This window comes from Schistocerca nitens, chromosome 3 (assembly GCF_023898315.1).
Source record: "Schistocerca nitens isolate TAMUIC-IGC-003100 chromosome 3, iqSchNite1.1, whole genome shotgun sequence".
In the NCBI taxonomy this organism is placed as follows: domain Eukaryota; kingdom Metazoa; phylum Arthropoda; class Insecta; order Orthoptera; family Acrididae; genus Schistocerca; species Schistocerca nitens.
The window spans coordinates 772588645-772603084 of NC_064616.1; positions in this window are offsets into that span (position 1 = coordinate 772588645).

The window sequence follows — 14440 nt, forward strand, 5'->3', positions numbered from 1 at the left end:
CAGACGTTTTCGTTTCCCCGTAGTCCACAATCGTAAATGTTTTGTACAGGGTTTACAGATTTATTTCAAAAGACTTTACAATAAGTTTTGGTTTCCTTTCAGCGTTTATTCTCTGCATATGTAGCTAAAAACATCAAAGTGATTTACGCAACTTCTTCTACTTAAACTTATATTATTTCTTTTCAAGAAACACAATAAGTGCAAAAAACTACAACACAGATGTTTCCTAACTGAACTATCAAGCGACACCATTCTCGCTCATCCCTGTACGGCCTAGCTCACACAGTAACCTCCAACTCCATCTGGTGGATATTCCTGGAACTAATTAGGAAGCAGACTGGCAATAGGGCAAACCTACAGGAACCAATCCTCGTACACGTGATTTAGAAGTGCAGAAACCAGAGTTACAAATGCGCATTCCATGGAGAAGTGAATGTTAAACAAGAATGATCAAAAAAATAAGAGCGGATAGAGAAAGACTGATTTCACTTTTTGATTCAACGTCCCAACTGTGACTAAAATCAATTCTTAAATCCTAGGTATAAATAAACAGTTTGTTCTTGGCCTGTGTAATTACTTCATTGCTATTTGCCCCTGAGATCTCTGGTGATTTATTAACTCGTCTCAGTTAAAACACTGAGGAATTGATGCCAAACCCGCATAATCACTGACATTATCATTAGTATCAGAGGGACAACACCAGTCCTCACAAACTACAATTTTTGGAGTGTGCTTTGTTTCAGACGTTTTCATTTCCCGGTAGTCCACAATCGTAAATGTTCTGTACAAGTTTTACAGATTTATTCCAGAAGTCTTTATAAAGTCGATTGTTTTCAGTTTCCTTTCAGTGTTTATTCTCTGCATATGTAGCAAAAACCATCTATGTGATTTACACAACTTCTTCTACTTTAACTTATATTATTTCTGTTCAACAACACAAGTGCAAAAAACTACAACATAGATGTTTCCTAACTGAACTATCAAGCGACACCATTCTCGCTCATCCCTGTACGGCCTAGCTCACACAGTAACCTCCAACTCCATCTGGTGGATATTCCTGGAACTAATTAGGAAGCAGACTGGCAATAGGGCAAACCTACAGGAACCAATCCTCGTACACGTGATTTAGAAGTGCACAAACCAGAGGTACAATTGCACATTTCATGTAGAAGTGCATGTTAAACAAGAATGATCAAAAAAATAGGAGCGGATAGAGGTTGACTGATTTCACTTTTTGATTTTTACTCCCCAACTGTAGCTATAATCAATTCTAAAATCCTAGATATAAAAAAACTATTTGTTTTTGGCCTGTGTAATTACTTCATTACTAGGTTCATTGAGTACCTTAAAATGGCGTAACAATTATTAATGTTGATAATAGGTGTGCAATGCGCCAACATAGATTTGCCTTCTTCAGTCTGATGCATTAAATGAACAATAATTTATTTCTGCTAAGATAGTAGATTTGCTCTCAGTAGAAATAGAGTTCGAGTAATTGATCTGGCCACTCAGATTAAGGTTGTCTGTGGTTCACTTGAATCGATTCTAGCAATTTCTAGGACGATTCTTTGAATGAGCCGCAGACGAATTTCTTCCCCATCGTTCTCCCACTGAGGAAGTATTCAGTACATAATCATACCGTCGTCGTTGAGGATTTGAGCCACAACGTTTCTTTTTGTCTCCTTCGTCTTCGTTGCAGGAAGACTAGTTTCCTTGTTTAGTTAATATCTTTGGTGACCACGCTGTGCAATACAGAATGATGGGCTATTGAAATTATCTTCTTTCTTTCTACTGCTCTTCCCTCAACAAAAATTAGTTTCGTTGTGTAATTAATATCTGTGCAAAACCAGAACACTCCACTTCCACTAGCTGGGAAACAGCTGCAGTGCTAGATGACACGTTATGTTCTGAAATGCTAATTCGTGGGAAACCATTACTAGCTTCATACTTGCAACACCTGACAGCTGTGGAGATATATGCAAACATTCTTTTTTAATAGAAATCAGAATCCGCCGGTAGTAATAGTTGATGACACCCTTGTAGCACATTGTAAGAACGATCGAAAATACATTGCTGGCCATTGAAACTGCACACCAGGAAGGATAGAATATAATGACATTTTACTCATAGTGCTTATACAGTGTAGTAGAAAGCATACGTGAATAAATCTGTAGGTGATTTGGAAGCATACTGGTTCCGAATTTTACACGGTCCAGTAACATTAATGTCACCACCGCCTGTGTTCGACGTCAACATGCAATAATTACTCAAAGATATGAAGTGACAGGTGACACCACCAGCAGTGTCGGGGGGATGCGGAAAACAGTGCAGTAGTTATCGCAATATGGAAATGGAGTGATTTATGTGATGCCTAAAAGAGTATGATCATTGGCTTTCGGGCCAAGGGAGGAAGTATTTCCGAAATGGCAATTTTTGTAGATTGTTCATGTGCCACTGTGGTTAAAGTATACTCCGCATCCAAACCTGGCATTGAGGCATCTATGGAGCTCCACGGGCCGTAGATAATAGAGGTTAACGACGGCTATGGAGTTGTGCATATGGGAATAGACGTACAACTGCTAAGAAATTGACCACCTAGATGACCCAAGGAGGTAGCAACAGTGTCTCCTCAACGACCGTTCAGCGAACCTCGCTGTGTATGAGCCCTGGAGCGGGTCTCTGGTTCATGCACCCATGCTGACTGCAAGTAATCGGCGGCAAAGGCTGTGATTTGCACGCCAATGCTACAACTGGCGGCCACTGAGTGTCTCGACAGCTGTCTTTTTCAGATGAATCACGTATTATGTTCCATAGGAATGTATAAAACGAAACACCCTGCATACAGGAGGGAGCGTTATGATTTGGGCAGTGTTTTCACTGGCTTTCCCTGGGTAATCTCATAATCGTGGAGGCACAATATTTCAACAAAGTACTTATATCCATCGGTCTCCTACATGAATTTAGTTTTTCCATGACTCGATGCCACCTACGTGCAGCTTGCAGTGTATGTGCGTGTTTCGAAGAGCACCAGGATGAGTAAACTGTTCTCCCGTGTCCGCCAACCTCTCCGGATTAAACCTAGTTGAGAATCTGTGGGACCAGCTCGATCCCAACATGGAGCCTCAACCGAGAAACCTATCTCAGCTGGCTGTGGCCCTGGAGTCGGCATAGACACAACATCCCTCTCTGTACACCTAGAACCTCACTGTCTCTTTCTACACGTCTCACGCTGCAAAAGGTGGTCATTCAGTCTTTTTTCAGGCGGTCACATTAATAAGAGTGGCCCAAGCTGTACACAGAATTGCCACTTCTGGTAGCAACAATGACTCTAATTTGGCTGGGCATTGAGTTGACCTGAGATTGTATGAGTGGTATGGGTGCAGCACACTATGCTGCTTCAGTTACATGCCAATCGTAGTGTCAAGTGCAAGCATCCTAGTCTCTTGGCAACCCGTGACCAAATGTATTCAATGAGCGAGAGATCTGGAGATCGTGTTGGCCAGGACTACAGTTGTACACCCTCTGTATAGAGATTGGTTTGCACAGTGTGGTTACTTGCGGTCTTGCATCGTGTTGCTGAAACATAACGTTTTGGAGACATCAAATATAAGGTAATATCTTTGGGCCTAAGGAGTCTGAAATGTAACGGCTGCTGACCAAGTTACCGGTTGTGAGAACCAGAAGTAGACATTTCCTGTACGCATTGGCCCTGAATAGCATGATGCCATGTATTGGAGCATGTATGACAATGATTGTAAAGCTGAAAAACCATGATGGTATACGCAGAAATAGTGTCATGGCGCCACTCCTGTGTCCAAGGTTGTCACCACACCTCCCTCTGCTGCAGTGTCAAGGGTTGCAGCAGCAATGGTTTCTGCACTGATACTCCTTAGTGTTCGAGACGTCACCTCACTCTTCTCGTGGATACTTGTCGTGTAGTAAGCAAACCCATTTACTGGTTCTTGGCATGTAACTTCACTTTGTGATCCCGCACAGCTGAATGTATATGCACGTCCCACGGGCTCCAGACATATGTGATTGTTGCGATCCCTTAAGTCGCTGAATAGGAATCTACTGAACGCATTAATTCCATATCACGTGACAATCGTGGGATACCAACCAATACAAGTAGTGATATCGCGGAACGATAAAACACTGTTTCGAATGTTCACGATGCTGCCACTGTGGATTTCTGACATGTGTTGGTAGACGTTTCTGTTCGTACGAGGCGTAACACGATCATCTCACAAGCAAACAACATTGTGAATGAGAAACCCATATATACATAATGTAGGTGGTTTTACTCCTACTACACTGCGTAGTGACACTACGCAGAATTCTGGTGAAAGTAATAAATCTTTATTGTAAGCGCTGAAAGTAGCATGGAGGCCACCACGGAGTATTATAGTGAAAGCGCTGGCCACCAGCCATGCTACGTCGACAAATAGGGCAGAATAATAGATGCGTAAATGAGTTGTGAAGCGAGTATAGGTTAGCGCAATGGTAAATTGCCCCACGCAGCAAAGAATCTACTTCTACATCTATGAGGATACTCTGCAAATCACGTTTAAGTGCCTGTCAGATAGCTAATCTAACCACCATCACAATTGTCTATTATTCCAATATCGTATAGCGTGCGGAAAGAACAAACACGTATATCTTACCGTGCGAGCTCTGATTTCCTTTATTTTATCGGGGTGTTCGTTTCTCCCTATGTAGCTCGGTGTCAACAAAATATTTTCGCATTCGGAGGAAAAAGTTGGTGATTGTAATTTCGTGAGAAGATTCCGTCGCTACGAAAAACGCCTTTCTTTTAATTTTGTCCAGCCAAAATTCTGTATCATTACTGTGACACTTTTTTCATTAGATTAGATAATTATTTCGTTCCATAGATCCGTGCTGAGGAGACCCTCGTGGATGTGGAACATGTCCCACTTTTGCGATAATACAAAACATTTGCTAAATGTCCAACCAATAAAACGCCGTCTTTGGGTACCCTTCCCCACAAAATTTTCTATGTGTTCCTTCCAGTTTAAGTTGTTCGTAATTGTAATACCTAGGCTTTTAGTTGAATTTACGGCTTTTAGATTAGACAGATTTATTGTAAACCGAAGTCTAACGAATTCCTTTTACCGCTCATGTGGATGACCTCACACTTTTCGCTATTTAGGGTTAACTGCCTATTTTCGTTGCCTATTTTCGCACCATTCAGATATTTTTTCTAAATCGTTTTGCAATTTGTTTTGATATTCTGATGACTTTATTAGTTGATAAACGACAGCGCCATCTGCAAACAACGTATGACCTCTACTCTTGTTGTCTGCCAAATCGTTTATTTAGATAAGGAAACCAAAGGGCCTGTAACACTACCTTGGGGAATGCGAGAAATCACATCTGTTAGACTTGAAGACTTTCCGCCAGTTACTACGAACTGTGACCTCTCTGAAAGGAAATCACAGATCCAGTCACATATCTGAGACGATATTTAATAAGCACGCAATTTCACTACAAGCCGCTTGTGCGGTACAGTGTCTAAAAGTTTCCGGAAATCCAGAAATGTGGAATCGATCTGAAATCCCTTGTCAATAGCACTAAGCACTTCATTTGAATAAAGAGCTAGTTGTCTTTCACAGGAACGATCTTGTCTAAACCCATGTTCGCTGTGTGTCAATAGACAGTTTTCTTCGAGGTAATTGATAATGATGTAACAATTGGATCGTTGCCACTGCACTGAAGCAAGTCTCTCTGTTATGGGCAGTGTGACTAGACACCAGGTTTTAGAGGAACAAATGGGCAGTAACGGAGTATAAATGAGGCTGAATTTGAGGATAGGACGTTATTCGAGTCAGGGACTTGGTAATTGCTGAGTAGCCGCACTACAATGCTGGAGCACCACTGGCCAATCAGACGACGGGGCAGCGGCAGGAGCAGCCTATGGTTCGAGACCAGGCTGTGTCTGCCGCCACACTGGGTGGTTTGTGAGACTTGGCGTCATAGCCCTGCTGGCTTGCTGTTCTTGTCTCCTGCCGCAAATGATGAGACCCAGGGAGGGACTCGGCGTCACAGCGTCAGCCCCTGTCTGTCGCCTGTCTGAGGGGCATGGGTTCAGACACACGCACAACCAACCTCTGAGCAAAGAGCAGCCAGGTCGCCTTCTGGCGTGTCAATCCACTGGGAAGCGCCACTGCCGCAACTGCCTGTGGCCTCGCCCTCGCTGGCTACTTTTACCCATTTTACATACTACCTTTTCACAATCTTCATAATAGCGACAATAGCATCGTAATTAAATTTTGTCACTGGTTACATGACAATCGTCATTTGCTTCCATTAATACGTTTTGCTCATGTAGACTCGTTTATATGGAACGTAATCAACACCACACTCAATAATTATCGTTGGCCGCAGGAAAATCTGCACGCTACAGTGGAAACCAATTTACAAGTTCGTTTTACGATCACTGTTTGGTGTGACACGAATGGTAACATGCTGATAGGTTTACAAGAGCGACTAACAGGACAGAATAATTTGCATGTTGAAAGCTTGAGAGGGTTCTCTTGGCCTCACGGACTGCAATGTACTTCTTGCATTATGGAGACCCTCTACATTTTACCAGACATATGAGAAAACTTCTCAGCCGCTCTTCCCTAGTCGCTGGTTTGGTCGTAGCAGTCCAGTTAACTGGCCAATAAGATCGCCAGGTATTACATCATTAGATTTTTGATTTTGAGGTTGGATGAAGTGTGAAATATACAAGCAAAAGATGAATACGCGAGATGAACTGCGTGGACGCATCATGGACACTGTTGCCCTCATTAGGAAACGAGCTGAGGCACTCAGACAGGCAACACATGTTCCCCCAAGAGTGCACAAATGCATTGAAGTTCGCTCTGGGATACTCGAACATTGATTGTGCACCGTACATCAGCTGTGATGTGACGTGTACAATACTTAGAGGTGAATGTGCTATAAATACATTTTTTAAACTGATACCTTGCTAAACGAATAGTGTTGTATTAACGAACTGTTGTACATGCGTACATGTGTGAAGCTGGAAATTTATTTAAGGATACAGAAAATAAATAACGATGTACATTAAATATGTTGTTTCTCGAAAATCATTCGGAATAGGACATATGTCTGTATGAAGTTTTTTGCTTCAATCGATCGTTCCTGTAACATCCCTGAATATTGACCATTACTCCAGGGACACCCTATTCCCCAGGAAAGTGTGATGGGGCCCTTGCTGTTCATGTTGAATATTCATGACAGTGCAGAAAATATTAACGGAACGCCGGCCGCTGTGGCCGAGTGGTTCTAGGCGCTTCAGGCTGGAACCGCGCGACCGCTACGGTCGCAGGTTCGATCCTGCCTCGGGCTTGGATGTGTGTGATGTCCTTAGGTTAGTTAGCTTTAAGTAGTTCTAAGTTCTAGAGGACTGATGACCACAGTTGTTAAGTCCCATAGTGCTTAGAGCCATATGTGAAGACGGCTACCTAGAGCCGAAATCTACATATACAACAGTAGTAAAACTAATGGGTCGCGAATGGTTGCCGTGTGTCTCTTCTTCCTTAAATTCTGTAACCTCAGACTTTTTGCAGATGGTGTACTTATTTACAATTAAGATCTGCCTGAAATACGGTCCACAGATATTCAGTCTAATTTTGATAGAATTTCGGAGTGATGCAACACCTGGACAATTTCTTCAAGTGCTAAGAATGCAGTATTACGCACTTCGCAAAAAGGAAACAATGTAGCATTTTAAGTCTACAATATCAACGAGTCTTAATTGGAATCTGTCAACACATACAAATACTTGGATGTAACAGGTTTTGAAGGTATGAAACGGGATGGTCGCAGAATTTAAGGAAGGCAATCATTCGCGACCCATTAGTTTTAGTACTCTTGCCTATCTCGATTTCGCCTCTAAATAGCCGTCTTCACCTATGCAAAAGTAATACAACTAATAGAAATGCGACGGAATGCTGTGCTTCTCTCCTTCCTTATAGTCTACGGTTGCTGCGCGAAACAGTTCCTTGTGGAATCGAAGTTGATCGCAGAACTGGTACTTTTTGCAGATGATACTTGTGTTTTAACAAATGTTATTAGGGGGAAAGCAACAGAAAACATTGTCAATGACGTTTTTCAAAGGGTTATTAACTGGATCTCTGAAATTGGACTTTCCCTAAATATTTTGGAAAATGCGCTATATTCAGTTCTGTACAATGAATAGAGTAATATCAACAATTGACGCGGCACAAGAACAGGAGTCAGTAACGGGGTAGAATACTCCAAATGTTTGGGTCTACATGCTTATGAAAACTTGAACTAGGAGAAGCGTATTGCTGAGTTTCTCAAACAGTGAAGTTCAGCTACTTTTGTTCTTAGTATGGCAGCAAGTCGTGGAAACAACATACTAACATATTTTGCGTATTTACTCTAAATAATGACTCATGTAGTAATTTTCTTGGGACATTACCAGTTAGAAATAAGGTACTGATTGCCCAAAAGTGAGCAGTAAGAAGAATAAGTAATAATAAGTGATGTTCACACGCGGTCGTCATGTTCATACTTCTTCAAGGAGCTGTGCATTTTAACCACGATGTCACAAATTCATCATAAATAATCCACCACAATTTGAGAAGAGTAGTGATTTACTCACCTGCAACACTAGAGGAAAAAGTGAACTTTATTACCCATTATTAAAGCTTTCAGTGACTCACAAAGGAGTTCAATACGCTGCAAAGAATTTTTTAATCATTTGCACAATAACGTACTATGTCTGACAGGCAGCGCAGCAAGATTTAAATGTAAATTAGAATTATTTTCCCTGCACAACCCAGTTCTACTACATGGGCGAACTTCTGTTTAAAAGCCGGTAGCCTCAAAAAAGAAAATGTTTTTAAATATAGTTGAGTGAGTAGGACAAAAAGTAATGTGTTCATTAATGTAAACAGGCGTCATATATACGTACCGTGTAAACTGAATAATTCCATATCATTTGTTCAGCCATAGGCAAAGAAGATATCAGAATTCGTTTCATTGGTAGAATACTAGGAAGTACTCCGCCTTCAAAGGAGACCGCTTACAAAACACTCATACAACCCTTCATAGAATATTGCTCTAGTGTGTGTGATCCTTTCCAAATAGGATGAACAAGAGTGCTGAACGTATAGAGAGAAATGACACAGCAATGATCACAGGTTCGTCTGATCTGCAGGACAGTTTTAGTAGAGGAATTTTGGAATATACTACAAAGCCCTTACAAGGATCGAGAGGACAGGATTAGGTTAACTGCAGCGTGTATAAAGGCGTACAAACAGTTATATTTCACGCAATCCGTACGTGAATGGAAGGAGAAGAAACGGTATTTAGTTCAGTTGGAAGTACCCTCTGCGATACATTTCATAGTGGTTTGCATATATTTAGGGTTTGTAGATATATAGGGCTTCGACAATGGATGAATTCATACAATTGGAGAACGTGTTGGCGAGGACTACAGTTGTACACCCTCAGTATAGAGGTAGGTTTGGAGAGTGTAGTTACATGCGGTCTTGCATCCTCTTGGTGAAACATAACGTTTTGGAGACCTCAAATATAAGGCAATATCACTGGCCTTAAGGAGTCGGAAATGTAACGGCCGCTGTCCAAGTAACCGGCTTTAAGAACCAGAAGTAGACATTTCCTGTACGCATTGGTCCTCAATTGCATGATGCCAGGTATTGGGGCATGTGTGACGATGATGGGAAAGCTGAAAAACCATGATGGTATACGCAGAAAGAGTGTCATGGCGCCACTCCTGTGTTCAGCGTTTTCACCACACCTCCCTCTGCTACTGTGTCAAGGATTGCAGCAGCAATGGTTTCTGCACTGATAGTCCGTCGTGCTCGAGACGTCACCTCACTCTCCGCGTGGATACTTGTCGTATAGTAAGCATACCCTTTTCCTGGTACTTGGCATGTAATTTTACTTTGTGATCCTGCACAGCTGAATGAATATGCATGTCCCTCGGGCTCCAGACATATGTGATTGTTGCGGTCTCTCATGTCGCTGAATAGGAATCTACTGAACGCATTAATTCCATATCACGTGACAATCGTGGGATGCCAACCAAGGCAAATAGTGATATCGCGGAAAGATAAACCACTGTTACGAATGTTCACGATGCTGTCGAATTCTGACACTTGTAGGTAGACGTTTCTGTTCGTACATGAGGCGTAACACGATCATCTCACTAGGAAACAAAATTCTGAGTGGGAAACCCATTTATACAGAATGAAGGTGGTGTTACTCCTACTACACTGCGTAGTGACACTACGCAGAATTCTGGTAAAAGTTTTAAATATTTATTGTAAGTGCTGAAAGTAGCATGGAGGCCACCGCGGAGTATTATAGTGACAGCGCTGGCTATCAGCCATGCTACGTCGACAAATAGGGCAGAATAATAGATGCGTATATAAGTTGTGAAGCAAGTATAGCTTAGCGCAATGGTGAATTGCCCCACGCAGTAAAGAATCTACATCTACATCGACATCTACAAGGATACTCTGCAAATCACGTTTAAGTGCCTGGCAGAGGGCTAATCGAACCACCATCACAATTCTCTATTATTCCAATTTCGTATAGAATGCGGAAAGATCAAACACCTATATCTTTCCGTACGAGCTCTGATTTCCCTTATTTAATCGGGGTGATCGTTTCTGCCTATGTAGGTCGGTGTCAACATAATATTTTCGCATTCGGAGGAAAAAGTTGGTGATTGTAATTTCGTGAGAAGATTCCGTCGCTACGAAAAACGCCTTTCTTTTAATTTTGTCCAGCCGAAATTCTGTATCATTTCTGTGACACTCTCTCCCATATTTTGCGATAGTACAAAACGTGTTGCCCTTCTTTGAACTTATTCGATGTACTCCGTCAGTCCTATCTGGTAAGGATCCCACACCGCGCAGCAGTACTGTGAGAGACGACGGACAAGCGTAGTATAGGCAGTCTCCTTAGTAGTTCTGTTACGTTTTCTAAGTGTCCTGCCGATAAAACGCAGTCTTTGAGTAGATTACCCCCCAAAACGCCGGCCGAAGTGGCCGTGCGGTTAAAGGCGCTGCCGTCTGGAACCGCAAGACCGCTACGGTCGCAGGTTCGAATCCTGCCTCGGGCATGGATGTTTGTGATGTCCTTAGGTTAGTTAGGTTTAACTAGTTCTAAGTTCTAGGGGACTAATGACCTCAGCAGTTGAGTCCCATAGTGCTCAGAGCCATTTGAACCATTTGAACCCCCCAAAACATTTTCTATGTTTTCCTTCCACTTTACGTTGTTGGTATTTGTAATACCTAGGCTTTTAGTTGGATTTATGGCCTTTAGATTAGGCAGATTTATTGTGTAACCGAAGTTTAAGGAATTCCTTTTAGCACTCAAGTTGGATGACCTCACACTTTTCATTATTTAGGGTCATCTACCACTTTTAGCACCATTCTAAGTCGTTTTGCAGTTTGTTTTGATCTTCTGATGATTTTATTAGTCGATAAATGACAGTGTCATCTGCAAACAACTTAAGACGGCCGCTCAGGTTGTCTCCCAAAACGTTTATATAGATAACGAACAGCAAAGGGCCTATAACACTACCTTGGGGAACACGAGAAATCACATCTGTTTTACTCGATGACTTTTCGTCAATTACTACGAGCTGTGACCTCTCTGACTGGAAATCACAAAACCTGTCACATAACTGAGGCGATATTCCATAATCACGCAATTTCACTACAAGCCACTTGTGCGGTACAGTGTCTAAAACTTTCCGGAAATCCAGAAATATGGAATCGATCTGAAATCCCTTGTCAATAGCACTAAGCACTTCACGCGAATAAAGAGCTAGTTGCGTTTCACAAGAACAATCTTTTCTAAACCCATGTTGACTGTGTGTCAATATACAGTTTTCTTCGAGTTAATTCATAATGATGTAGCAATTGGGTCGTTGCCACTGCACTGAAGCAGGTCTCTCTGTTACGGGCAGTGTGACTAGACACTAGGATTTAGAGGAACAAATGGGCAGTAATTGAGTATAAATGAGGCTGAATTTGAGGATAGGATGTTATTCGAGTCAGGGACTTGGTAATTGCTGAGTAGCCGCACTACAATGCTGGAGCACCACTGGCCAATGAGACGGCTGGGCAGCGCCAGGAGCAGCCTATGGTTCGAGACCAGGCTGTGTCTGCCGCCACACTGTCGCCTGTCTGAGGGGCATTGGTTCAGACCCACGCACAACCGCCTCCTCAACCGCAGAGCAAAGAGCAGCCAGGTCGCCTTCTGGCGTGTCACTCCCCTGGGAAGCGCCGCTGTCGCAGCTGCTGTGGCCTCGGCCTCGCTGGTTACTTTTACTCATTCTACATACTACCTTTTCACAATTTTCATAATAGCGATAATAGCATCGTAATTAAATTTTGTCACTGGTTACATGACAATCGTCATTTGCTTCCATTAATACTTTTTGCTCATGTAGACGCGTTTATATGGAACTTAATCAACAACACACTCAATAATTATCGGTGGCCGCTGGAAAATCTGCAGGCTACAGTGGAAACCAATTTACAAGTTCTTTTTACGATCACTGTCTGGTGTGACAGGATCGGTAAAATGCTGATAGGTTCAATCAGTTTAGAAGAGCGGATCACAAGACAGAATGATTTGCATCTTGAAAACTTGAGAAACTCAGACAGGCAACACAACATGTTCTCCAAGAGTGAACAAATGCATTGAACTTGGCGCTGGGATACTCGAACACTGATTGTGCACCGTACATCAGCTGTGATGTGACGTGTACGATAATACTTGGAGATGAATGTGCTAAAAAACATATTTTTGAGCTGATACTTTGTTAAACTAATAATGTTATATTTACTAACTGTTGTACATGGGTGATGGTGGCAATTTATTGAAGAACACAGAAAATACATAACGATGTACATTAAATGTGTTCTGTCTCGAAAATCATTCGGAATAGGACATATGTCTGTATGAAGTTTTTTGCTTGAATCGATCGTTCCTGTAACATTCCTGAATATTGACCATTACTCCTGGGACACCCTGTTCCCCAGCAAAGTATGATGCTGCCCCTGCTGTTCATGTTGAAAATTAATGACAGTGCAGAAAATATTAACGGTAACCTCAGACGTTTGGCAGATGGTGTAGTTATTTACATTTAACAGCTGCCTGAAACACGGTCCACAGATATTCAGTCAAATCTTGATAGAATTTCAGAGTGATGAACACCTGGACACTTGCTTCAAATCCTAAGCATGCAAAATTACGTACTTATGAAAACGAAAACAATGCAGTATTTTGTAACTACAATATCAACGAGTCTTAATTTGAATCTGTCAACACATACAAATACTTGGATGTAACAGGTTTTGAAGGAATGAAACGGGATGATCGCAGTATTTAAGGAAGAAGAGACACACGGCAATCATTTGCGACCTATTTTACTAATTACATATCTAGATTTCGGCTCTAAGTAGCCGTCTTCACATATGGTTCAAATGGCCCTGAGCACTATGGGACTTAACATCTGAGGTCATCAGTCCTCTAGAACGTAGAACTACTTAAACGTATCTAACCTACGGACATCACACACATCAATGCCCGAGGAAGGATTCGAACCTGCGACCGTAGCAGTCGCGCGGTTCCGGATTGAAGCGTCTAGAACCGCTCGGTCACCGCGGCCGGCTCTTCGCATATGCAAGAGTAAGAAAAGAAATGGAAATACGACTGAGTGCTGTGTTTGTTTCCTTCCTTGTAGTCTACGGTCCCTGTGCACAACAGTTCCTTGTGGAATCAAAGCTGATCGCAAAACTTTTCCTTTTTACAGATGATGCTTGTGTTTTAAGAAATGCCATTAAAGGGAAAGCATCAGAAGACATTGTTAAAGATGTTTTTCAAAGGGTTATTAACTGATTCTCGGAACTTCGACTCTCCCTAAATTTTTGGGAAAATACACTATATTCAGTTCTGTACAATAAACAGAGTAATATCAACAATAGACGTGGCACAACAACAGGAGTCAATAAACAGGGTAGAATGCTTTAGAATTTGGGGTCTACATACTGATGAAAACTTGAACTGGAAGAAACGTGTTGCTGAGTTTCTCAAACAGTTAAGTTCAGCTCCTTTTGTTCCTCGTATAATTGCTAGTCTTGGAAACAACATACTAACATATTTTGCGTATTTACTCTGAATAATGACTCATGTAATAATTTTCTTGGGACATTAACAGTTAGAAATAAGGTACTGATTGCCCAAAAGCGAGCAGTAAGAATAATAAGTAATAATAAGTGATGTTCACACACGGTCGTCATGTAGGTACTTCTTCAAAGAGCTATGCATTTTACATTACTCTGCAATTCACATTTAAGTGCTTGGCAGGGGGTTCATCGAACCACAATCATACTAT